Source organism: Carcharhinus amblyrhynchos, chromosome 22 (assembly GCF_965287045.1).
Source record: "Carcharhinus amblyrhynchos chromosome 22, sCarAmb.v2.hapA, whole genome shotgun sequence".
Taxonomy (NCBI): Eukaryota; Metazoa; Chordata; class Chondrichthyes; order Carcharhiniformes; family Carcharhinidae; genus Carcharhinus; species Carcharhinus amblyrhynchos.
In genome coordinates, this window is record NC_137345.1 from 2,670,518 (window position 1) to 2,698,270 (window position 27,753).

General features: G+C 46.5%; 1 protein-coding gene and 1 non-coding gene across 2 annotated transcripts in view; both read left to right on the forward strand.

Annotated features, from left to right (window-relative positions):
- Positions 1-10,116: 10,116 nt before the first annotated feature.
- Positions 10,117-27,753, forward strand: part of LOC145356806 (monocarboxylate transporter 1-like) — a 48,310-nt gene continuing 30,673 nt past the window's right edge. The window contains exon 1 of the mRNA XM_080209696.1: positions 10,117-10,223. The gene's annotated coding sequence lies outside the window, so the exon portion shown is untranslated. The remainder of the gene's footprint in view (positions 10,224-27,753) is intronic.
- On the forward strand, positions 12,148-12,220 carry trnak-uuu (transfer RNA lysine (anticodon UUU)). The gene has a single exon. It is a non-coding gene; the product is annotated as a tRNA-Lys (tRNA).

Consider the following 27,753-nt stretch of genomic DNA (forward strand, 5'->3'; position numbering starts at 1 on the left):
CAGAACTCACCAACACATTGAGTAACAACTAACTGAGCACAGGGAAACAGTACTGGTGGGGACAGGTCTGTCGCTGTATAACACTGGGGTACAGTACTGGTGGGGACAGGTCTGTCGCTGTATAACACTGGGGTACAGTACTGGTGGGGACGGGTCTGTCGCTGTATAACACTGGGGTACAGTACTGGGGGGAGCAGGTCTGTCACTGTATAACACTGGGGTACAGTACTGGTGGGGACGGGTCTGTCGCTGTATAACACTGGGGTACAGTACTGGGGGGAACAGGTCTGTCACTGTATAACACTGGGGTACAGTACTGGTGGGGACAGGTCTGTCACTGTATAACACTGGGGTAACAGTACTGGTGGGGACAAGTCTGTCCCTGTATAACACTGGGGTACAGTACTGGTGGGGACGGGTCTGTCGCTGTATAACACTGGGGTACAGTACTGGTGGGGACGGGTCTGTCGCTGTATAACACTGGGGTACAGTACTGGGGGGAACAGGTCTGTCACTGTATAACACTGGGGTAACAGTACTGGTGGGGACAAGTCTGTCCCTGTATAACACTGGGGTACAGTACTGGTGGGGACGGGTCTGTCTCTGTATAACACTGGGGTACAGTACCGGTGGGGACAAGTCTGTCACTGTATAACACTGGGGTACAGTACTGGTGGGGACGGGTCTGTCACTGTATAACACTGGGGTACAGTACTGGTGGGGACAAGTCTGTCACTGTATAACACTGGGGTACAGTACTGGTGGGGACAAGTCTGTCACTGTATAACACTGGGGTACAGTACTGGTGGGGACGGGTCTGTCACTGTGTAACACTCGTACTAAATAACTTATATCTAATTGAATGGTGGAAGATCCCTGATGGGCTGAATGGCTGTTCCCTGGTCCTATGTTACTGAGTATTGATCTGATTCACAGTTTATGTGTGGACTTGCCCTCTGCTCAACTCTCCACACTTCCTGGTCTTGTACTTTACACTCCAGTGTTGAACCTCCCATTTCCAATTTCAGTGGGGAATCAGACTGGGAAATGACGCCAGGAAGTGAAGTTCTGTTGTGTTCCTCATAAATGCTTTTCAAAGAACAGAGAACAACACAGCACAGGAAACAGGCCCTTTGGCCCTACAAGCCCACGCCGCCATTTTAACATTCAGTGAGTGCCTCATTCCAATCCTTCTTCTGCCTCCGACCTTTGTCTATGCCTCTTGGACTCCACAATAATTAGATACAGAGATCCTCTTCCCAAAGGATCATCCATCTGGAGCAGCTGGTTCCTCGAGAACTCCTCTGCTATCACCATTGAGAATTTGCTAGTCCTGCCATGGCCATGATTTGTAATTGGTGTCTGTGGGAGTTTGCACATTCTCCCTGTGCCTGCGTGGGTTTTCTCTGAGTGCTCCGGTTTCCTCCCACACCCCAAAAACATGCTTTTAGGCTGATTGGTGTTAACAAATTGTCCCTAAATTAGACCCCCTTTAATCTGGTGCACATATAATTCTCTAAATTTACACACCTTTATTGTGGAGTCCAGGAGGCGTAGACAAAGGTTGTAGGTAGAAGAAGTATTGGGATGAGGCACTCACTGAATGTTAAAATGGCGGCGTGGGCTTGTAGGGCCGAGGGGCCTGTTTCCTGTGCTGTGTTGTTCTTTGTAATTCTGATTGTGAGACCCTCACCTCAGCTTGGGACCACCACCCTGCTGACATCTCGAATAACCCTTCCATCCACCCACCCCCTCACCCTCCCCTGGTTTCTATGGGGCCCCACCCTCACCTTCATTTCTGTGCTGCCATCACTCCCCCCCTCCAATGGTGTCACACCCTCCCCAGTGATGTCATGTCCCCCACACACAAGTCGATGGCTGTTAAAAACACGACTGTGTGGATAATGACTGAACTGAAATCCAAGCTTACCTCTTGTTGGAGTGACAGTAAAGATGGTCAGTATTGTGATGTGTGACTCTTGAGGCGAGCATATATGGAACTTGATGATGAGCAACGAGATAGAATAATTAGCTAAAGACATTTGCAGTCCCCACTAATACTGTATCCCAGGTTCAAATCCTGACTTGGGTCACTGTCTGTGTGGAGCCTGCACCTTCTCCCTGTATCTGCGTGGGTTTCCTCCGGGTGCTCCGGTTTCCTCCCACAGTCCAAAGATGTGCGGGTTAGGTGGGTTGGCCATGCTAAATTGTCTCTTAGGTGTCAGGGGGACTAGCTAGGGTAAATGCATGGGGTTATGGGGATAGTACAGTAAAGTTTATTTATTAATCACAAGTAAGGCTTACATTAACACTGCAATGAAGTTACTGTGAAATTCTCCGAGTCGCCACAGTCCAACGCCTGTTTGGGTCAGTGCACCCTAACCAGCACGACTTTCAGAATGTGGGAGGAAACTGCAGAACCTGGAGGAAACCCACGCAGACACGGGGAGAATGTGCAATTGAACCCGGGTTCTGTTGCTGTGAGGCAGCAGTGCTAACCACAGGGCTACCATGCCGCCCTACAGGGAGAGGGCCCGGGGGATTGTGGTCAGTGCGGACTCGATGGGCCGAATGACCTCCTTCTGTATATAGGATTCTGTGACACCACTGCAGGCCAATGCAGGACAGAATGAGCCAATCCCAGCGCAGAAGCAATTGCTCCCATCAGCACAATGTGCACGCTGCCATTTTGTCCATTTCAGGCTCCCATTCAGTTTAAAAAATAAAATTTAACTTCCTCTCACAAAATCAAGGACGTTATTGTCATAAATTCACGTGAGTGGAATCTAGCGAGTCCAGTCCAATATCAGTAGCTCTGTCTGGCAGGATTCCATTCTTTGTCCGAGAGACTTTCTGAAGGCCAGTTTGAGCGTGACAGTGGTTACAACTCCCAACATGTGACCAGCTGTAGCCTTTACATCAGAGCAGCAATGATCCCCTTTGAAAAACAGAATTTAAACAAGGGAATATGGGAAGAGGGACAGATTTCCTTGCTTCAGCCCTCATCGATGCAGCAGTTTAGATAGCTTTACTTCCACACTTTTCTTTCAGAAAATCATCAGTTAAACCATTGTAGGTAAAATCTTGTAAAGACCCACATCCGATCGTCAATATTGCTGAACTAGTCAATGGCTCCTGATTCATAGTTAATGGTTAATGGTTAAATCTTCTCAAGAAAAATAACATTCACCAGAAGCTTTTGTGACAGGTATTATTAAAAATATTTTCAGATTGGTTTGGAAGGATTGCCCGCAAACCATCAGGCACAAATCCGTACAAATCAGCTGCTGATCTCAAAGTACAGAGTTCATCATTATTGAGGACATGGATGGAATGTTTTCCTTCATCTTCAAGAAAATTTTTATTTAAAGACCTCCCGGTAAAATTTACTTAATTTCTTACTGATGTGGTTTTTAGCATCCTCATCCAAATTTATGTCAAAAAGCACACAAAATAAATTAACAGTCTTCAGAGATTCATTTCTACTCAAAACAAAGGGAAGCAGATTTAGGACTGAGTCGAGGAGGAACTTCTTTATACAAAGGGTTGTGAATCTGTGGAATTCCCTGCCCAGTGAAGCAGTTGAGGCCCCCTCATTGAATGTTTTTAAGGCAAGGACAGATATATTTTTGAACAGTAAAGGAATTAAGGGTTATGGTGAGTACGGTTGGTAAGTGGAGCTGAGTCCACGAAAGTATCAGCCATGATCTTATTGAGTGGCGGAGCAGGCTCGAGAGGCCAGATGGCCGACTCCTGTTCCTAGTTCTTATGTACTCTGCAATTGTACCATTATTGTATCACAAATAACATTGACAGTCCCAAAGATGATCTTCTCTTTCCCTTTTAAAGTAATTTCATTGTCTTTAGTTTTAGTGAAAAATAACTTCCTGCGACGTGTATGCTTCTCCTCATCAGGAGGGTCTGGATTTTTTGTTAGTGTTTGTGTGTCTCTGCTTCCACCGGCCTATACTCATTTCAAACTTCCATGACAAAACTTTTAACCGGGGCTAAGAATTGTGAAGCATTTATTAAAGTCGTATCAACGTTTTGCAGCAATTTGCTGACGGTGTTGGTTCTTTGATGTAAACAGTTCCACAAAAGAATAAAAACATCAAAATTATGCTTTGCAAACTTCTCTGCAAAAAGGTTTTTCTTCAGCTTGCATGCGTGGTTTTTCTGAATTTAATGTGGTTATGTCTGATATCCTTTATGTCAGCAGTGTTTCGTTTCAAAGCCAGAAACAACATTTGCATGATCTGGCCACCTGGTATCACAAATTCTTTTAACAGTCAAATGTTTTCCAAGCATGATTGCAACATATTTCACTGACATGTGGAAACCGAAAAAAAGGCATACAAGATTTGAACAAAGTGAAAAAGTACATACACCCGCCTCACATGATTCAGCTGGAGATTAAGCTCAAGGAATGACTGGAACATGGGATGAATAATGCACAGGGACTTGCATTGTTCAGTCTTGCTTACAGACCTGAATATTTTCCTGCTATATTTGAGGCATTATCGAAGATCTGCCCAGGACAGGTTTTTGATGTCCAAACCTAAATCTGCAACGATTTCCGAAACAGTTTTCTCCAAACACTCAGAAATGTGGGATTGCAGCCGGACAAAACGGGGAAATCGCTCTACAAGCGTCCCCATTGCTGTTCAGATGTTTTTAAATTCATGTTAGTTGGCCCATTTAAATCACATCAGGTGTTGAATCAACTCGAATGGAATAGTTTTTGGCATTTTTTTCTTCTTTAGTGAACTGGTTTCTGAGTCGCTGTGCCATTATTGTGATAAAGTCATTGTAGGTTCTGTGCATTAAAAAGTTGGTCTTCCCCGAGCCACAATATTGATAGCTTTCCAAGTGCTATTTGAAAAGCTCATTAAATTCACTGAGGTGCTCAAACAGGCTAAAAAAAATCACCTCTTCGATTTAACAGTGGTGACTCATCATGTCCTCTTCGAGTTATTTCCAAGGAAGATTGCTGTTTATGGCAACAACACATCTCAGCATGTTCTCCCAGTAAGAACGATTCTTTTCATACTGGGGATGGCACAGTGGGTTAGCACTGCTGCCTCACAGTGCCAGGGACCTGGGTTCGATTCCCGGCTTGGGTTCACTGTCTGTGGGGAGTTTGCACATCCTCTCCATGTCTGTATGGGGGTGGTTTCCTCCGGGTGCTCCTGTTTCCTCCTACACGCCAAAGATGTGTGGATTAGGTGGATTGGCCATGCTAAATTGCCTCTCGGTATCAGAGGGACTAGCTAATGTAAATGCATGAGGTTATGGGAATAAGGCATGGGTGGGATTGTGGCCGGTGCAGACTCGATGGGCCAAATGGCCTCCTTCTGCAACTGTAGTGATTCTATAATTCTTCTCCAACTGAGCCAATAATGTTGAATTAACGCACACATAGCCTCAATATCAGCTTTGGAAGTTTTGCAATCGGTAAGATCTCTGCCACCATTTCTCCAGTTAGAGTACCTATTGATGAATTCTTGTTTCCATTCCCTAGGGTCTGCCTGGCTATCGCCTGCCCTCCTCAGCCCTGGATCGAGATTGAGGAACCTGCTGATGGTTGCATTTTTTGCAAAAAAGTTAAAGATAACTCAGGAGATCTTTGCCTTGACTGCTGCCTCTCTCTTGGGTTTCCTCCAGGTGCTCCCGTTTCTTCCCACAGTCCAAAGATACACTGGTTAGCTGGATCGGCCATGCTAAATTGCCCCTTAGTATCAGGGGGAATTAGTAGGGTAAATACGATGGGTTGCGGGGATAGGGCCTGGGTGGGATTATTGTTGGTACAGGTTTAATGGGTTGAATGGCCTCCGTCTGCACTGTAGGGACTCTCTGACTTGTCCCACTATCCAGGCCAGGCTACATCCATCCTTGTGACACAATGCCTTCCTACGCCTTTTAGAAAACTAACTATATTTCACCATAATAGACAAACAGCCTTCTACCCTCTTTACCCCCAACTACCCCACCCCATTTCCAATATTTCTACATCTGGCAAAGAGAAATATCTGAAGAAAATGAACAAGGAGTTTTTAATATCCCAATGATGTTTTTCCAGGGTCAAACACAGAGCAGTGTCCTGGAGATTGACCTTCAAATTGTGGAGGCTCCAGGCCAATCCTGGAAGGGTTGGCAGCCTCAATGTGGGTCAAGCCTGAAGGCAGAGAAAGAGCAGCCCGTGTCCCTGGGTGTTCCGGAGTGTCCTGCCAGCTTTGGCTTATCCTGGACCGTTCCTGAACACCTTGAATCATCCCAGGCCAGTCTAGGGAGCATTGGATACGTCTTTGTGGGTGTGTCTGTGGGAGTAGGTGTAAAGTAAACTCTATTTATTAGTCACAAATAAGGCTTACGTTAACACTGCAAAGAAGTTACTGTGAAATTCCCCTAGTCGCCACACTCTATCACCTGTTCGGGTCAATGCAGCCTAACCAGCACGTCTTTCAGACTGTGGGAGGAAACCGGAGCACCCGGAGGAAACCCACGCAGACACGGGTAGAATGTGCAAACTCCACACAGACAGTGACCTGAGCTGGATTTCAAACCCGGGTCCCTGGTGCTGTGAGGCAACAGTGCTGACCAACATGCCACCATGCTGTGTGTGTGTGTGTGTGTGTGTGTGTCTGTGTGTATAGTGTGGGTGTTGCTATGTGTGTGAGTCTATGTGTGGGGATAGGGGTGGGGTGTGTGAGTGAGTGAGTGTGTGTGTGTGTGTGTGTGTGTGTGTGTGTGGGTATGGGGGTGTGTGTGTGAATGTGTTGTGTGTGTGTGTGTGTGTGTGTGTGTGTGTGTGTGTGTGTGTGTGTGTGTGTGTGTGTGTGTGTGTGTGTGTGTGTGTGTGTGTGTGTGTGTGTGTGTGTGTGTGTGTGTGGCAGGGGGGTGGTGGTGGGGTGTGGGTGGAGCTGGGGAATCGCTTGATATGTGAACAATTGGGTGTAGTTTTTGGTGATGGATTATCTCAGCTACTGAGTATCGTTTCCTTCCACAGAAAGATGTGATTGAACCAGTGGCTGCCCTGTGACTGATCGTAATTGTATGACTAAAATATTTGCTCTGAGATACTTTACAGAGATTGATGTTGTTTAATTATAAAAATAATTTTCACCTTTTTATTTCCTGTTCTCCTCCTGTTCCTTTGAGGAACTGTCTCGAGTCAGCCTCCACTGGCAACAGAACCTTCTGGAACCTTACCCAGTACTCAGCATACCTGTCAGAGCTTAGACAATGGGTGTTAGTGGGAAATCTGAATGTGAATGGGTACCACAGCTCACACGGATCAAATATCTTTTGAGGATGCCCCATAGAAAGCATTCTTTCTGGTTGTATCACAGCTTGGTATGGGCTCCTGCTCTGCTCAAGACCGCAAGAAACTACAAAAGGTTGTGAATGTAGCCCAATCCATCACACAAACCAGCCTCCCATCCATTGACTCTGTCTACACTTCCTTCTGTCTCAGCAAAACAGCCAGCATAATTAAGAGCCCCATGCACCCCGGACATTCTCTCTTCCACCTTCTTCCATCACGATAAAGATAGAAAAGTCTGAGATCATGTACCAACCGACTCAAAAACAGCTTTTTTCCTGCTACCGTCAGACTTCTGAATGGAACTACCTTGCATTAAGTTGATCTTTCTCTACACCCTAGCTATGACTGTAACACTACACTCTGCAGTCTCTTGTTTCCTTCTCTATGAACGGTATGCTTTGTCTGTATAGCGCGCAAGAAACAATACTTTTCACTGTATGTTAATACACGTGACAATAATAAATCAAATCAAATCAAATCAACAAGACAACCTGTGTTCTCAGAGGGAAAGATCTTGTCCGAGACACTGGGAGATCTCCTAAGTACAGCCAAGAGGCCAGAGAGTGCAATGTTTTATCCAAAAGGCTGCACGTCTAACAGCATAACATTCACTCAGCACTGCACTGCACACATCAGCCTGCATTTTTATCTTCATTTTTCTGCAGAAAAATGTGAGCTTTCTCAATCTGGATGGGGCAAAGTTGGCAAGGATTCAAGAGCACTCACTGCAAAATCAAATATTTCAGTGACACAGAGGGAGTGGGTGCCTGTTTTGGAAAAACATCTCCCTTTAATTACTGATTGAGGGTGAATTGCTGCAAAGATAGTATCACTGTCCAGCTGAAACCAGATGACATACAGTAACTGCACTCCAATTAATGCACTACATTCAGCATAGGGAGAGGAAACCAGGCTCCAAAACTTGGAACATTGCTTTAGAGAGCAGTGAGACTTCTGGAAGTAAACTGGCTGTCAGCAAGGCTGCTTGAAATCACAAGGTTCCATTGGCATTGCAAAGTGGACAGTAAATTGCAGCTGTTAGTGTGTGAAATCTGTACACGGTGTCCTCCAGCTGTGAAATCACTCTAGAAGTTTATAAACTCTGTCACTGCAAACTATGTCTGGAGAGATGTCATCTAAATAATGGGGTCGGGTCTGTCACTGTATAACATTGGGGTACGGTACTGGTGGGGACGGGTCTGTCACTGTAAAACACTGGGGTACAGTACTGATGGGAATGTGCCTGTGATTGTATAACTGCAGTACAGAACTGATGCGGATAGGTTTGCGACTGTATAACACTGGAGTACAGTACTGGTGGGGATGGGTCTGTTACTGTATAAAACTGGGTACAGTATGTAGGGGGACATATCTGTCACTGTATAACACTGGGGCACAGTACTGGTGGTGGTAGGTCTGTCACTGTATAACACTGGGGTACAGTACTGGTGGTGGTAGGTCTATCACTGTGTAACACTGGGGTACAGTACTGGGAGGGACATGTCTGCCACTGTATAACCCTGGGGTACAGTACTGATGGTGGTAGGTCTATCACTGTATAACCCTGGGGTACAGTACTGGTGGGGACGGGTCTGTCACTGTATAACACTGGGGTACAGTACTGGTGGGGACGGGTCTGTCACTGTATAACTCTGGGGTATAGCACTAGTGGGGATAGGTCTGTCACTGTATAACTCTGGGGTATAGTACTGGTGGGGACGGGTCTGTGTTTTTGCCAATTTGCCAAACGCCCCAAGCAAGAATAGGGTCACGACCGCATGCAAAGATAATGTGGCGTTGATTTGTGAAGGAATATTATCCCAGGACAAAGGAGGGAACTCACCTAATCTTCACATAGGTTATTGAAGATTAGGCAGTTTAGGAAGATTAACATCTCATTGGAAAGACTGAGCAATTCGAGAGTGCTTCATTCCCTCTGTGCTAAACCCAAGAGTCGATTGTACAATGAAGTCTCAAGAACATGAGCTTGGCTCCAGGACTAATTCTACAATGGAACATTATGCACTAAGCCAAGCCTGATATTTCCAACACTCCCTGTCCAATGTATCGAGCTTTCTGAACCCATTAACCATCTCTCTTACCACCTTAACGGAGGGCAGGAAAAGACCTGCCATCTGTAAGCGTTTCAATTGTGCTGCTGTGTCTCTGCTGTAAAGTGAATACAAGATGCAGGGCACACATTGGGACCATTTCCCCCCTAACATGTCAAACAAAAACAGGCCTGTAACTGGACCCAAGATCCTCGCCTCCCCTCACACAATATAATGGACCAAACACCAGATTCAGGCAGGAACCTGAGTCAATATGGACTGCACTGGGCCCTGCTGGATCTCTTTCGCCGTCTTTTTAGATGAAAAACCAAGCTCAAATCTCAGTGTCTTTGCTGTCTTAACCAGGATTCCCGACAGTTTGGGAAATAAACGAGAGTTGCCTATGGACAATCAGTGTCCCTGTGCTGTTAATGCTGCCTCCAAACTTTGACTTGGCTGCAGAATTGTAACACATTCCAATTTTTTTTTCCATGAGGCTCTGGAATAGTGGGCTGCAGTGAACACTTGGGAGCCTGTTCCTGAGGGGTGGGATTTCACCGAGCGTGTGTAGTTTAAACATTGCCTGATTGGTGGAGAGTGGGTTGAGCTGAATCTGTCTTCTCCCCAAGCAAACAGCCGACCCTCTTTTGGAAAATTGCATCAGACTGTGAGTCGGAAGTGAGCTTGTTTAACCAGTACTAAACCCGGCACCACGAGGATTTACCAAGAAATCAGAGATTGCTGTACCCTGGAGACAGTTACACACAGACACTTGCAATTTTTTTGAACTCCTGCAACTGAGACCAGTGTGAATACTGAAGGGGTGTTTTGGACTTCCACCCAAGCAGGTAGAGTATGTTTTGGGGGTTGTTGGGGTATGAGGGTCGGTCAAACAGCTACTGGACATTTTGTTGCAGGCACAGCATTCCAACTGAAGCCTTGGGTTTTGGCGCGAGTTGCCTCTCTAATGCTCGCACATATGGAGCTTGACCGCACTGCCAGGTTGAATGAGGTCAGTTGCAGTTTCCTGAAACTCACATCCTGAACTGCTGCCTCGCTGGTATGCACACTCCCAGAGGATTTTAAAGAGCTGTTGATAGCCAGAATATCCCCGCACCTCAGATCACTGTCCTTAAGCGAGAGGTGGTTGTACACGAGTTGACAGGGTGAGTGTACTGGGTCCAGGATAAAATGTGATCGAGAATGGGACCCTGACTCTGAAGAGAAGGAGAAAGAGCCATAGAGTCCTGACAGTGCAGAAAGAAACCATTCGCCCCATCAGGTCTGCACCCACCGTCCAAAAGAACATCCCACCCAGGCCCTCCACTCTGCCTTACCCCTATTACCCCACACATTTACTATCCACCCAACCTACACACCTTGGGACACCAAGGAGCAATTTAGCACGGCCAATCCACCTAACCTACACATCCTGGGACATTAAAGGGTAACTTAGCATGGCCAATCTACCTAACCTGCACCTGGAGAAACAGTTTGCATTTATATAGCGCCTCTCATGGCTTCAGGACACCCCGAAGCACTTTACAGTGACATACTTCCAAAGTGCAGTCACTGTTGTGATGAAAGAAACGTGGCAGTCAGTTGTGTGCACAGCAAGATCCCACACACAGCACCGTGATAACGTCCAGATTATCTGCTCATCCGTGGCGTTAGGGGTTGGAGAACGAACACTGGATCAGAGCATGGGGACAACTCTCCTATTCTACTTCAAAAGAATGGGGTGGAGTCTCTTACTTCTACGGGGGGGGAGGGGGCAGACAGGTGTGGGCTTGCAGTGTAGCGTAGCTGTGCTTGTGTCCTGTGGCCAGGTTGGAGTTGCTGGCTGGGTGTGGCTGATCGGTTGTTCTGTCCTAAAGGCCGGTGCTCATGGTGTTGAACACATTGCCATTCCCTGCATGAATAGCTAGGAAATAAAACCCAGGGGTCCTGCAGGAAACCTGACCACCACCACCTCCCCCTCCCCTCCCCGCCAGGCTGTAGCTGCTGTCTTTTAAAATTTCATTGACAGGATGTGGGTGTTTGTGGCCAGGCCTGTGTTTATCCGACCATCGCTGAAATAAAACAGACAGCCTGAGAACTCCTCTGCTCGAAGACTTGCTTTCAAATGCTGACCAGTTCTGAATGAATGGGGTCCTTAGTGTTGGTGTGACTCCAGACACGAACACTGTCGAAGCAGAGTTCATCATCCCAGCTAGCTCCAGTTACAAGGCCTCACTCCCAGAAGGAAGGAATATGCTTTTATCAAAGTTTAAGAAAGATTCTAACTCGCAAAGCAGAACGGAAACGCTACTTCATCAACCTCTCTGGTTCTGCTTGACCTTCCTGTGGAAGTTATGGTCACGCTAGCAGACATTCTCCATTTAACCCCGTCCCTGCACTGCGGGGGACTTTTTACATTAGAAAATAAGGAAGAGGAGTAACAGGCCATTCGCCCCTCCAGTCTGCCCCACCATTTCGTAATACCATGGCTGGTCTTTTACCTCAACTATCCCCATACCCCTGATTCCCTCCATGTCCAAAAAATCTACCCACCTCTGTCTTGTAAGTATATTTTAGTGAGACATAGGAACAGGAGGAGCCCATTAAACTCTTTGAGCTTGTTTCACTATTCAATTAGATTGCTAAGGCTATCCTAATTGTATCATAATCCATTGGTTCCATAAACCATAAGGACTTTCACCAATCACGATCTCTCAATCCAAGTTGTGAAATTTTATATTGATTTTAGCTCTTTGGGGGCAAAAAATAAGGGCCTGGATAGCTCAGTCAGTAGATCATCAGGCTTTTAACCTGAGGGTCCAGGGTTCAAGTCCCTGTTCGGGTGTTCATTTTATGGATGGCACTGTGGCACAGTGATTAGCACTGCTGCCTCACAGCTCCAGAGATCTGGGTTCGAATCCCACATTGGGTCTGTGTGGAGTTTGCATGTTCTCCCCGTGTCTGCGCGGGTTTCCTCCAGGTGCTCTGGTTTCCTCCCTACATCCCAAAGATATGCAGTGTTAGATGCATTGGCAATGCTAAATTGCCCCTTAGTGTCCCGGGATGAGTAGGTTAGAGGGATTAGCAGGTTTAATATGTGGACTTACGGGAATAAGGCCTGGGTGGGTTTGTTGTTGGTGCGAACTTAATGGGCCAAATGGCCTCCTTCTGCACAGTCGGGTTTCGATGATTCTATGATGAATTCCAGGTTTTCTCTTCACTTTTTGTGATGAAGTGCTTCCTGACATCATCCGTGATGACCTGCCTGGAATCCCTAATCCCCCCAGTTAGATATTTCCTAGCAACTTCCAGTCCTGGTGGAAGTTTTGAATGTGGGGGACCTCCACGTCACCTGATTTGTACTTTGATTCATTTGTGGAAATGTTTAAAATTGAACGGGTGTATATTGTTAAACCATGGAGTCTGCAATTTAGAATGAGACCAATGGGTCCTGGCAGCATGTACTACATAACAGATTGTCTTAGGATGTTTAAGAGTATCTGTACGGGGGTATATGAGGGGTCTGTACCAGATCTGTGGATCTGGACCAGAGTGTATGAGAGGGTGTATACCATGGTATTTGAGAGGGTCTGTACCAGGGTATATAAGAGGGTTGGTACCACAGCGTATGAGAGAATTTGTACCAGAGTATTTAAGAGGATCTGTACCGGGTGTAAAGAGGTTCTGTCGCAGGGTATCTGAGTGGGCGTGTACCAGGGTGTACCAGAGAGTCTGTACTGGGATATTTAAGAGGGTCTGTACCAGATTGTAACGAGGTTCTGTATCGGGATATTTAAGAGGGTCTTTACCAGGGTACCTGAGTGGGTCTGTACCGGGGTATCTGAGTGGGTCTGTACCAGGGTTGCACAAGAGATCCTGTACCACGGTGTAACGAGGTTCTTTATCAGGGTGTTTAAGAGGTCTGTACCAGGATGTGAAGAGGTTCTTTATCAGGATATCTGAGTGGTCTGTACCAGGGTGTAATGAGGTTCAGAACTGAGGTATTTAAGAGGATCTGTACCAGGGTATCGGAGTGGGTCTGTACCGCAGTGTACAAGAGAGACTGTACCAGGGTGTAACAAGGTTCTGTACTGGGGTTTTTAAGAGGATCTGTACCAGGGTATCTGAGTGGGTCTGTACCGGAGTGTAACAAGGTTCATTACAAGGGTATCTGAGTAGATCTGTACTGGGGAGTATGAAGCAAGGAGGGAGATTTGAGGTTGTGACATGTTAAGCAGGTCTTAACATGTGGTAAACATTAACGATGAAGGAGATTGACAGAAATCAGTGGAATCAGCAGAATCTTTGGGTTTGCAAATTCCCAGCATGCTAGATGTTAAATAACCTTGGGGCCAATATTTTCAATCTCCCACAGAACTGAGGCCAGACAGACTTGTAAATTCGAGAAGAAATTGTAAAACCTCAGTAAATGAAGGGAGGGTAATTACTCCATTATCAGTACCTGTGTTTTTTCTGTTTTGTTTTTAATGGAAAAGCAGTTTGGAAACTTTTGTAAGCAGGAGGTTAGCAGCGAGTGATCTTTAGTGAAGTCAGTCTGCTCCAGTATCCTGGCTGACAAGACTGAGGGAGTGCTGCACTGTCACCGCTGCCGTCTTTCAAATGGGGTGCTGAACCAAGGCCCTGCCTTCCGTCTCAGAGGAGCAGAAGAGTTCTCCCCTGTGTCCTGGTTAATATTTATCCCTCAACCAACATCACTGAATCTGATTATCTGGTCACTATCACATTGTTGTTTGTGGGATCTTGCTGTGTACACATTGATTACTACATTTCCTACAGTGACTTCAAGAAGGTACTTTATTGTTTATAAAGTGCTTTGATTCGTCCTGAGGTTATGGAGCAAGCTGCATAGATGTAGAACAAGTGATAAGGCTATTGAAAAGAAACGTGTGGGATAGCGAGCATGAACAAAGAACAAAGAAAATTACAACACAGGAACAGGCCCTTCGGCCCTCCAATCCTGCACCGAACATGCGGCCTGACTGTACTAAAACCTCCTACCCTTCTGGGGACCATATTCCTCAATTTCCATCCCTATTCATATATTTGTCCAGACGCCCCTTAAAAGTCACTATTGTATCTGCTTCCACTACCTCCCCCAGTAGAGAGTTCCAGGCACCCACCACCCTCTGTGTAAAAAACTTGCTTCGTACATCTCCTTTAAACCTTCCCCCTCGTACCTTAAAACTATGCCCCTTAGTAATGGACTCTTCCACCCTGGGAAAAAGCTTGAATAGACGAATAGAGAGATAGAGAACGAAACAAGGAAGTTATAATCAACCTTTATAACTCGTTAGTTAGACCTCAGCTGGAATATTGTCTATAGTTCTGGGTGCCTCACTATAGGAAGAATGTGAACACATTGGAGAGAGTGCAGAAGAGGTTTACAAGAATGGTTCCAGGGGTGAGAAACTGCAGTGATGAGGATAGATTGGAGAGGCTGGGGCTGATCTCCTTGGAGAGAGGAAGGCTAAGAAGAGTTTTGATAGAGATGTGCCAAATCATGAGGGGGCTGGACAGAGTAGATCAGGAGAAACTGTTCCCACTCGTAAAAGGACTGAGAATGAGAGGATATAGATTTAAGGTGATTTGCAAAAGAAGCAAAACATTTTCACACAGTGAGTGGCTCAGGTCTAGAATGTACTGCCCGGAAGTGTGGTGGAGGCAGATACAATTGGGGCATTCAAGATGATTGCTTGAATAGAAACAATGTGCAGGGTTCCATCTGATTAGATTTGATTTATTATTGTCACGTGTATTAACATATAGTGAAAAGTATTGTTTTTTGCACGCTATACAAAGCATACCGTTCATAGAGAAGGAAAGGAGAGTGCAGAATGTAGCGTTACAGTAATAGCTAGGGGAAAGGTAGGGAAATGGCACTAGGTTTGGAGAGCCAATGCTGACGCAATGGGCCAAATGGCCGCTTTCTGCACCATTACAAATCTCTACTACTGATCTCGATGATCACGAGATGTTGTTTACAGGTCAGGTCATTTGGAGGTCGAGGACACAGATTTCGGATAATTGGCAATGGGGCAGAGGCAAAATATGGGAACATTTTTTACGTGATGAATGTAACGATGTGGAATGCACTAACTGTAAGGGTGACGGAAGCAGATTCTACAAAAACAGCTTACATTTAAATAGCACATTTAACATAGTCCAACATCCCAGGATGCTTCATAGGAGATTTTAGGACAAAGAGGACAAACCTTTTGTCAGAGGTAGGGTATTAAGGTAGGAAGCAAGTGGGGGAGGCAAGGGGAGAGGGGGAAGAGAGGGAAATTTAAATTTTAGGTGGCTATTGGTTAACAATGATGGGGTGAATGGACGACCAAAAAAGGTTGTGAATGTAGGCCACTCCATCACGCAAACCAGCCTCCCATCCATTGACTCTGTCTACACTTCCCGCTGCCTTGGCAAAGCAGCCAGCATGATTAAGGACCCCATGTGCCCCAGACATTCTCTCTTCCACCTTCTTCCGTTGGGAAAAAGATACAAAAGTCTGAGGTCACGTACCAACCGACTCAAGAACAGTTTCTTCCCTGCTGCTGTCAGACTTTTGGATGGACCTACCTCCTATTAAGTTGATCTTTCTCTACACTCTAGCTATGTCTGAAACACTACATTCTGCACTCACTCCTTTCCTTCTCGATGAACGATATGCTTTGTCTGTATACTTTTCGCAATATGTTAATACGTGTGACAATAATAAATCAAATCAGATCAAATCAAGTGATGAAAACTGAGGATGTAGCAGAGAGCAGACACGGGAAAACTCAGGTACGTGGGTGGGTCATAACGCCGGGGCTCATTACCGAGATATCAATAGTAACTTTCAAAAGGCAATTGGAGAACTCATTGGATTTTATAATACACAATTCTAACCGGTTTTTGGTTAAGCAACTCAATTGATCCTGTTTTCCTGTTCTTTCTTTGTGGTTTTGTAAATGCTTTTGTTACGTATTTACTTTTTGGCTCACAGTAACACCCAACTGTGTTAATGGATACAAGGAAGTATTCTCACTAACTTTGACCCTGTTTGTGTGCATGTGTGCTTTTGATCTAATGAGATGTTGAGCGGGAAACAGAGAAAAGCAGCAGGCATGAGAGAGAACACACGTCACCAATAATGTTTGTTTCCGTTTTTACCAAACTCTCTTGAGTGTCATGTCTCCAAATCCACAACAAAGCTGGCAATGAGGATAACAAACGCCCATTTACTGAACCACTCAGAAGATGAAGTTTAAGAAGAAAAGTCAGAAGGAAAAATAAAACTGTTCACACAGACCTTGTGTGGACATGAATAAAGGATACCCTAAAAACTGGTTTTAGCTCAAATTAGTACCAAGTGTCAATGAGGCAACTGAGATAGCTGCTGGAAACATGGCTGCAAAAGACACAGACAGGAAATCTGCATGAGTGGAAAATGATGGGAGTTTTCAGTATTGTTGGAGCTTTTGATGAAACGATGAAGATCTCATATGGAACTTCTTGACTATTTTGCGCTGGTGAACAAAACAGATGAAGATTTTCACATTTATTAACAGGGGTTTGAGTTTAAGAGCTGTGAGGTTACACTGCAACTATACTGGACATTGGTGAGACCACATTTGGAATATTGTGTTCAGTTCTGGTCACCTCACTATAAGAAGGACGTGGAAGCATTGGAGAGAGTGCAGAGGAGATTTACCAGGATGCTGCCTGGTTTGGAGGGTAGGTCTTATGAGGAAAGGTTGAGGGAGCTGGGGCTTTTCTCTTTAGAGCGGAGGAGGATGAGAGGCGACTTAATAGAGGTTTATAAGGTGATGAGGGGGATAGATAGAGTGGATGTGCAGAGACTATTTCCTTGGATGGATCTAGCTGTTACTAGAGGGCATAACTATAAGGTTCATGGTGGGAGATACAGGAGGGATATCCGAGGTAGGTTCTTTACTCAGAGAGTGGATAGTGTGTGGAATACACTGTCTGCTGTGATAGTGGAGTCGGACACTTTAGGAACTTTCAAACGGTTATTGGATAGGCACATGGAGCACACCAGAATGATAGGGAGTGGGTTAGCTTGATGTTGGGTTTGGACATAGCTTGGCACAACATTGAGGGCTGAAGGGCCTGTACTGTGCTGTACTGTTCTATGTTCTATGTACTATTTTGTGGTGCCCACTTTCCTGAGCATGATGCAAGGAAAAACTTTTAATCTCCTCTGCAACCTGATAAGCCAGGCACTAAACCGTACAAGCAGATTCTGGGAATTTTGCAAGCATTTTTTTTCCCCAAAACCCTTGGTGACACAGAACACTTTAGATTCCATCAAAGAAATCAAGAGGTGGGGAGTCAGTCAGTGCTTAAAGGCTTTGCAGAATATTGTGGGTTTGGAGATGTGCTTAATGATACCATGCGTACAGACTTGTTTGTGGTCTTTGCAATGAAGCAACTTATAGGAGCTATTTTGGGGAAGAAGTGCTTAAGTGGTGCTGGTGGGTTGGGGCTATGCCCCAGTGACACAGTACGGGCTGGTCTGATTAGCGATTGGCACAAAGCCTGCCTCTATGGCGATGCTTCCTGTCTCTCTCAGACTGCAGTCATCCACCCAATCAGCATTCTGCCTTTATATGGGCTCAATATGCCAACGTTCTCCCTCCACCAACCTCACTGAAAATAATCATACTATCTGGCTGTTTATCAAATTGCTGTTTGCTTTGTGCAAAATTGGCGACTATAAACATTCGCCATGTTTAAAAGTTATTTAATTGGCTGCTAAGCATTTTAGGATATGAAAGATCCTGCATACAAGTTAGAACATCTGGAAAATTAACTCTGTTTCTCCCTCCACAGATGCTGCCAGACCTGCTGAGCTTTTCCAGCATTTTCTGCTTTATTTAAGACTTCCAGCATCCACAGTATTTTGCTTTTACTAAATACAACCTAGGCCTTTCCTACTTTCCTTCCTTTTTCCGTTTCTTTTTTTATTTCCTTCTACCCTTCTTTCGCAATTTATTTCCTTTTCTCATTCCGTCTTTCTCCCAGTTTCTTGAATAGTGGCTGGAATTCTCCGGCCTCGCTCGTGGCTCGGATTATCCAGTCTCGCTGCTGTAGGCGGAGATTTGGCTGAGCGCCATGTTTTCCATTCTCGCTGGCGAGATGTGTGAGGTTGGGAAATTCTGGCCAGTATTTATCCCTCAATCTTGTTTATTGCGGTGTTTGGGATGTGCTATGTATAAATTGGCTAGCATCTTTCTTACTTTGCCACCTTTTTTGCTCGTGTCCCAGACTCTGCGGCTGGTGATAAGTACCTGTTTCAGAGGTGGGATGTACCCTTGCGATCTTCCCAATCCAGCAGCTCCTGCTGGAAATGGATGGTGGGAGAGGGCGGGATCTGGGAGGCAAAAACTTCAACCAAATTTATAGCCTCCTTTCCCCCAGCTGCCTGTTTCTATCTCTCGTGTCAATGTTCTTCCTCAGCACAGTCTTCAAACAGTCCTTATCAATGTCACCAAAACCTCATTAACCTCTTCAACATCCCAACTCTCTCTCTTCTCTCTGTGGATTCTCCTAAGCTAAGCTTCTTGTCGACATTACTTCCTTCTCAGATCACTCAAATGCTGTTTGATTACTTCCCTGTGAACCACCTCGAGCCTTCTTCCCTATTATAGTTGCTATATAAATGCAAGTTGTTGTAGCGTGTTCCAGGGCTCAGACTCGGAAGAGGGAAGAGCAGGCATCTACAGGTGTGGGATGGGTTGCTACCTACATCCTTCCTCCTCCTCCTACTTATCTCCCACTCCATGAACTCTCCTTTCTCCTCTTCCTCCTATCCTCTCTTTCCTTCTCCTCCACACACCTGCGGGTCTCTGGATTACTAGTCCAGTGACAATACACTGTGCCACTGCCTCCCCATAATCCCCAGGACATTCCTGTGAGGAAAAATCTGGGGAGGAAATAATTGAGACCTTAAATAAAATGACATTCTTTTAATTTTCTTCAATCAATTTTGGTTTAGTTATAAAATTATTGAAGATAAGTGGGGGTAGCACAGTAGTTAGCGTTGCTGCCTTACAGTGCCAGGTACCCCAGTTCAATTCCTGGCTTGGGCGACTGACTGTGTGGAGTTTGCACATTCTCCCTGTGTCTGCGTGGCTCTCCTCCCCCAGTCCAAAGATGTGCGGATTAGGTGGATTGGCCATGCTAAATTGCCCCCCAGTGTCAGGGGGACTAGCTAGGGTAAACGCATGGGATTAAGGAGATAGGGCCTGGCTGGGGTTGTGCTTGGTGCAAACTTGATGGGCCAAATGGTCTTCTTCTGCACTGTAGGATTCTATGATTCTATGAGAGTAAAGGCTATTTGACCAGATAGGTTGGTTGGAGATGGGAGGACATCCCCCCTCCCTTCACTCCACCATGGGTAGTCTGCCTAGGCTCCATTGCTCTGGATTCCCTTTCCAAAACTTTCCGTCTCTCTCCCTGTCTAAGAAATTCCTTAAAATCTACTTCTCTGATCAAGCTTTGGCCACATGTCCCAATGGGGTGGAATCAAGTAGGGTGAGAGGAGGCCCTCATGTGAAGCATAGTCACCAGGATAGACCATTTTGGGGCAGATGTCACAGGACGAGGAAACCAAGAGCAAGATCTGGGAACAGGTTCAGATCCCGCCTTGGTAGATGGCGAAATTTGAGTGAAACAAAAATCTCAAACGCAGTCTAATGGATACATGATGTAACTTGATGTAAGTCTTTAGTTACTCAATGTTAGTTTGACTTGTTTTATGTTCCTGCCAATAGCCTCGGGACAAATTTCTACATTAAGTGTCACTGTGTAGAAATAAGTTATGATAATAATTACAAGACAAGCCCTTTCCATTGACTAAACCGGTTCTCCTCAGTCAATCATAGAATCCCTGCGGTGCAGATGGAGGCCATTTGGTCCATCGAGCCTGCACTGACCACATTCCCACCCAGGCCCTATACCCATAATCCCATGCATTTACCCTAGCTGGTCCTCCTGACACTAAGGGGCAATTTAGCATGGCTAATCCACCTAACCCACATATCTTTGGGCTGTGGGAGGATATCAGAGCACCCGGAGGAAACCCACGCAGACACAAGGAGAATGTGCAAACTCCATATAGACAATGACCCAAGCCAAGATCGAACCCGGGTTCCTGGCGCTTTGAGTGTACTGCCCCAGTTACACTCATGACTTGAAGAAGAAGTTGCAAAAGCGTATGGGGAAGAAAGGAATAGAATCATAGAATCAGAATTACATAAGAGACTCTTTGGCCTATTGAGTCCGCGCCAACACAGCAGAAACACCTGAACTCCCACCTAATCCCATCTGCCAGCACTTAGCCCACAGCCCTGAATATTGTGATGTGCCAAGTGCTCATCCAGGTACTTTTTAAAGGACGTGAGGCATCTCACTTCTACCACCCTCCCAGGCAGCGCACTCCAGACAATCACCACCCTCTGGGTAAAAAAGTTTTCATCACATCCCCCCCGAACCACCTGCCAGAGTGGTGGCACGGTGGCATAGTGGTTAACACTGCTGCTGCACAGCGCCAGGGACCCGGGTTCGATTCCTAGTTTGGGTGACTGTCTGTGTGGAGTCTGCACATTCTTCTCGTGTCTGTGTGGGTTTTCTCCGGGTGCTCCAGTTTCTTCCCACAGTCTGAAAGATGTGCTGGTTAGGTGCATTGATCGTGCTAAATTCTCCCTCAGTGTACCTGCACAGGTGCCTTTGTGTGGTGACTAGGGGATTTTCACAGTTACTTCATTGCAGTGTTAATGTAAAACTAGTTGTGACACTAATAAATTAATAAAGTATACATAGACAGGGCAAAATGGAGAGGACTGGAAGGATATTTGATCAGAGGTGTACCACTGGCAGTGGGGCTGAATGGTCTCTTTCTGTGCTGTAGACTCGGTATAATACGAAGTAGCCCTGTGCACGAGCATCGCACCTTCCTTCCTTAACCCAAAGTGCAGGCTCCAAGGAGCAACCCCATCAGATAGGGATGGTGGGGGGGAGGAGTAGTGGCACAGTGGTTAGCACCACTGCCTCACAACGCCAGAGACCCAGGTTCAATTCCTGGCTTGGGTCACTGTCTGTGCAGAGTTTGCACGTTCTCCCCGTGTCTGCGTGGGTTTCCTCCGGGTGCTCTCCGGTTTCCTCCCACTGGCCAAAAATGTACAGGTTAGGTGGGTTGGCCGTGCTAAATTGCCACTCAGTGTCAGATAATTAAACCATTAATTACGTGGGGCTACAGGGATAGTGCAGATGGTTCTATGTGGAGGATGCAGTGAGCCACACTAAAGGAAGCTATGGCTGAGAGTAACACTGGGCAGCTGGAGCCAGTCAGGAGGAGCTCTGGGTAAATACAGGCAGGCACCGAAATACATTCTGCGCCAGTGAAGCGAGGGTTAAATTTCCTGTGCTTGCTTTCACCTCAGTTAAACACTGCACCATCTTCATGCAGCCGACTCGGATCGGAAATCAGGGCGTGACAACTGCACCGATCTGTGAGCGTACGATTGTAGAGAGGGTGTGTGAGCCGGACAGCCAATAAGAACATCTCTTGAATAGTTCAACTCACTGGCATGCCTCCGGGGCCCTGGGGGTGGGGGTGGAGGGGGCGGGGGTGCGGGGGGGGGGGAGGGGGGAGGGGGCGGGGGTACAGACCTTTCACTTCCTCTGCAGTTTGAAGTTTGTGAGGGCTGAACAATTGCGTTGGCAAGTGCTTCAGTTAAAGAAGCTCAGACTATCAGCACAATCTTTCCTCTTTCTTTCAATCTCCTTTGCCAGTTCAATCCGTTCAGTCACAAACCCAGCTCCCGCCTTGTGTCCATTGCAAACAGATGTCAGCGGAACTTAGTGTGTCACGGAGGAGTCCTCCACATGACCTCCTGATTTCTAATGTTCATCGACAAACCACCCCCCCCCCCCACTTCCCCCACCTCCCCCACTCTCCCCACCTCTCTTCCCTCAGTCAGGTTGTTGTGGGTTCAAGTCCCACTCCAGGTTCACTCCAGGTATCCAAGCCGAGACTCCCAGTGCAGTACTGAGAGGGAGCGCTATTGGAGAGGATGAGACCCATAGAATCGCAGTACCCCTACAGTGCTGAAGGAGGCCATTCGGCCCATCGAGTCTGCACCGACCACAACCCCACCCAGGCCCTATTCTCGTCACCTCACACTAAGGGGCAATTTAGCATGGTCAATCCACCTAACCCGCACATCTTTGGAGTGTGGGAGGAAACCGGAGCACCCGGAGGAAACCCACGCAGACACGGGGTGAATGTGCAAACTCCACACAGACAGTGACCCAGGCTGGGAATTGAACCCGATAAGCAGCGATAACCACCGTGTCGGCTGATCCCCCCCCTTTGCCACCACGAGTTTTAAAAATTTCATTTCACGGGACGTGGGCGTTGCTGGGTCAGCATTTATTGCCCGTCCCTAACTGCCCTCTATGTCACAGGACATTTGAGAGTCACATTTGAGCTGTGCGTCTGGAATCACACATCGACCAGACCAGGTAACGACAGCAGATTCCAAATGAGTGACCCAGCTGGGTTTTCACAACTATTGTCCACTAATTTTAATGGACTGCAAAGTGGAGACTGGGAGTGTGCCATCGTTCCCAAACTGCCTCTGTTGGTGCAGCGGAATCTTTATCCCTCCTCTGGGTCTCTGCTAATCCTGGTTTTTCTGTATCTTCACTCAGTTTATGCAGCTCGGGGGTGGCACAGTATCGGAGTGGTTAGCACTGCTGCCTCACAGTGCCAGGGACCCGTGTTCAGTTCCCGGCTTGGGTCACAGTCTGTGTGGAGTCTGCACATTCTCCCCATGTCTGTGTGGGTTTTCTCCAGCTGCTCCAGTTTCCTCCCACAGTCTAAAAGACATCCTGGTTAGGGTGCATTGGCCGTGCTAAATTCTCCCTCAGTGTACCCGGACAGGCGCCGGAGTGTGATGACTAGGGGATTTTCACAGTAATTCCATTGTGGTGTTAATGTAAGTGTACTTCTGACTAATAAATAAACCTTAACTTTGAATCTTTAACTCTGGAATCCTTAAGCTAACCAAAATCCATCACGATCAGGATGTGGACTCGAGTCCACGTGCTGTGGATCATTCATCTGACGAAGGGGTGGTTCTCTGAAAGCTCGTGCTACCAAATAAACCTGTTGGACTTTAACCTGGTGTCGTGAGACTTCAGGATACCAGCTGCTAACTGATAGGCTGTTGACAGCTGACCATTGAGCATGTACGTGCCCATGCAGCGATGCTGTTGTGTGGCCCTCCAGAGAGACGATGGACATGAAGCGAATAATCCATTCGCTGGGGGAGGGGTCTTCATCTGGTGCCCTTCCACTGCTATTTGTGAAGGCCAATCCCTGACAGGCAGATTAAGCTACCAAGTGATGTTGTGACTTGTTGGTTAGTGCCTGCTACAGCAGCCTCTGGTCATCGTGGTATTATTGCTAAGCTCATGGGGGTGTGACCATTGCCCGTTTGCGCCAGCTGGTGACTGCCAGGTCCCTCATGTCCTCATGAACATCCATGAAGTGGGCCCTTGGATAACCATCTGGCTCCACCTGCCTCACCGCAGAAGACGCTGGGTATGTGAGCAACTTTCACCCTGGTGCCTGATCCACCAGAGCCACCCTCTGTCTGATCAGTGCTTTAATATCCTTGATCCCTGATCCTTCTGCACCGTAGGGATCCTATGTATCCCGTTGTGCTAACACACAGAGTCTGTTGAGATGAGGAAACTGTTAACTTTATTGCTACACATCAGGAACTTTCTTGCCATGAGTCAAGGGGGAGGAAGAACTTGAGAGATAGTATCACTTCCTGTGTTAATATATAGTGCCTCTTGGCGTATCACACAGTTAGAATTAACCCCTCATACTACAGGTGCAGCACACATGGGAGCTCTGTCTTTGATAGGACTGCCACATTTGCCATCTTGGCCTGACAGGCTATACCCACAATGCACTGCAGGGAGTGACGATGGACATTATTTTCTGGAAAAAGTGTGACAAATGGTGTGGTGCTACTTATCTGTGAAGTGACATTCCTTTTGGAGGTGGTTTGAAACTTGCACTCAGATGATGTCAACCAGGTCATTCGATACTCTGTGTAACTGGAAGCATTCTGCATTCACAGGTCCTTGACTAGAATTAGAATTAATTCTAGGCAGCTGGGCGTTGCCAACCACAGTGAGTTTTTTTAGTGCTCGTTCCTACTTGTCCCTAAACTTGAGTTTACAAGACTGAGGGTAGTCTAACTGCAGGGTTCATAATGTTAAAGGGCGGTCCGTGAGGGCGGAGCCAGATGAGCCATGGGCTGAACCATGTGACATGCGAGGAAATAGGAGAGAACAGATCAGGATCCCCACTGACACGTACATACCAATTAGGAGAAGGAATAGGCCGAGCAGCCCTTGAACCCACTCTGCCATTGAATTAGATCATGGCTGATCTGATTGTAACCTTAACTCCACACTCCCACCGACCCCCCAGAATCTTTCACCCCCTTCTTCCACTGCCTCTTGAGGAAGAAAGTTCCAAAGAATGACCCTCTGAGAGAAAACACATCCCCTCATCCTAAATCAGCAACCTCTTACTTTTAAACAGTGACCCTGAATTCCAGATTCTTCCACAAGAGGAGACATCGTCTCCACCCTGTCAATACCCCTCAGGATCATAAAGGATTTGATCAAGTTGCCTCTTACTCCAGTAATGGATACAAGCCTGGCCTCTCCAACCTTTCCTCATTAAATAACCCTCCCATTCAGATATTACCCTGATAAACACTGTCTGAACATCATGTGATTGTCATACAACATGACAATATTCCACGTGCCAGTGTGGTCATAAATGTGAGCAACAATGTTGTTATATAGATAAAATTTATATAACTGTTAATTTCGTTTTCACACAATCATTGAATCCTTACAGAGCAGAAGGAGGCCATTTGGCCCATCTAGTCTGCTCTGGCTCTCCGACAGAGCAACTAACCCAGGCCCTATCCCCGTAACTCCACGCATTTATTCCACTCATGTCCCTAACCTACACATCTTTGGACATTAAGTGATAATTTAGCACTGCCAATCCACCTGATCCATACATCTTTGGATTGTGGGAGGAAACTGGAGTACCTGGAGGAAACCCATGCAGAAATGGGAGAATGTGCAGACTCCACACAGCCACCCGAGGCTGGAATCCAACGTGGATCCCTGACGCTGTGAGGCAGCAGTGCTAACCACTCTACCAACATGCCACTCATTTTGTTAATATTGATCTGAGATAACATTAATTTCTCAGAAGTTCACTGTTACAATCTTAAGTGAATATTTTAAACAAATATCTCCTGTTGTAATATTAATGTTTATTATATGAAAATGTTTATACTTTTGTTTCTAGCAATGAATTAATTATTCACTTAAGTGTCCAGCACAATTCGCAACTCCTCAGATCCTGAAGCAGCCCGTGTCCAAATGCAGCAAGACCAGGACAATATCCAGGCTTGGGCTGACAAGTAGCAAGCAACATTCATGCCACACAAGTGCCAGGCAAGGACCAGCTCCAACAAGAGAGAATTTAACATTCAATTGCATTATTATCCCCCCATCATCATCCAAGGGGTTAACATTGACCACAAACTGAACTGTACCCAGCTATATAAATACCGTGATGACAGGAGTAGGTCAGAGGCTGGGAATCCCACAGCGAGTAACTCACCTCCTGACTCCCCAAAGCCTGTCAACCATCTACAAGGCACAAATAGAATGGAATATTCTCCACTTGCCTGGATGAGTGCAGTTCTAATAATACTTTAGAAGCTCGACACTATCCAGGACAGAGCAACCAGCTTCATTAGCACCCCTTCCCCAAACATTCACTCTCTTCACCACAGAGGCAGCTGTGTGTACCATCTACAAGATGCACTGCAGGGACTCACCAGGGTAGCACTCTCCAAACCCAGAATCACTACCATCTAGAAGGACAAGGGTGGTAGATACATGGGGACACCACTACCTGGAGGTTCCCCTCTAAACCACACACCATCCTGACTTGGAAATATATTTTTCCTCCTCCACTGTCTTGGGTCAGACACGGGTGAAAACATGACCAGCCTGGCACTTCCTGGTCTTTTGGTTAAGGTCAAAGGTCAGATCAAGCCCAGGATTGTGTGTGGTCCCTTTTCTTGTCGGTTTGGTTCTTGTGTGTGTCCCTCTTGTGGGGACCATGAATTGGATTCAGTTTGAATTTGGTTTTCTGAGGAAGCAAGGAGATGGGTTCAGGTCTGCCTGGCCCACTCTGCGGGCTGGCTTTGTAACTTTAAAAATGGAATAAAAAATATTTTAAAAATTCAGTGACTCCCTCCCTAACAGCACTTTGGATGTACCTAGACCTCAGAGACTGCAGCGATTCAAGAAGGCAGCTTGCCACCACCTTCTCAAGGGCAACTAGGCACGGACAATAAATGCGGATCTAACCAGTTATGCCCACATCCCTTGAATGAGTAACAAAAACAAATTCATGCAAATAAATATATTTAGAAGCAAAAAAAAGCAGCCAAGAATGTAGTTTCTGCAGGATCCTGTTCATTCTTTTTGTGGTGGGAAAGATAAGAGACTGGGCTTGGATCTGTAAGTGATTTTTTATAATTCATTCATGGGACGTAACCATCGCTGGCTGGCCAGTATTTATTGCCCATCCCTAGTTGCCCTTGAGCAGGTGATGGTGAACTGCCTTCTTGAATGGCTGCAGTCCAGGTTCTGTGAGTTGACCCACAATGGAGGGAATTCCAGAATTTTGACCCAGTGACTGCGGAGGAAAGGCCGATATATTTCCAAGCCGGGATGGTGAGTGGCTTGAAGGGGAACGTGCAGGTGGTGGTGTTCATAGAATCTACAATGCAGAAGGGAGGCCAGTCATTGAATCTGGTCCTGCCCTATCCCTGTAACCCCACATATTTACGCTCCTAGTCCACCTGACATTAAGGGCAATTTATCAAGGGGAATCCACCTAACCCGCACATCTTAGGAGCGTGGGAGGAAACTGGAGCACCCAGAGGAAACCCACGCAGACAAGGGGAGAATGTGCAAACTCCACCCAGACAGTGACCCAAGCTGGGAACCGAACCCAGGTCCCTGGTGCTGCGAGGCAGCAGCGCTAACTCCTGTGCCACCCCCATTCCCATGTACGCTGCTGCCCTTGAACTTCTAGACAGAAGTGGTTGTGCGTTTGGAAGGAAGAGAATGATTGAGAGACACGGTACCAGGTGGCTTTGGAGTGGATGTGGGACTGGAGTCACATAGATTTCAGGAAGCTAGCGTTCCTTTTCCCCTTAA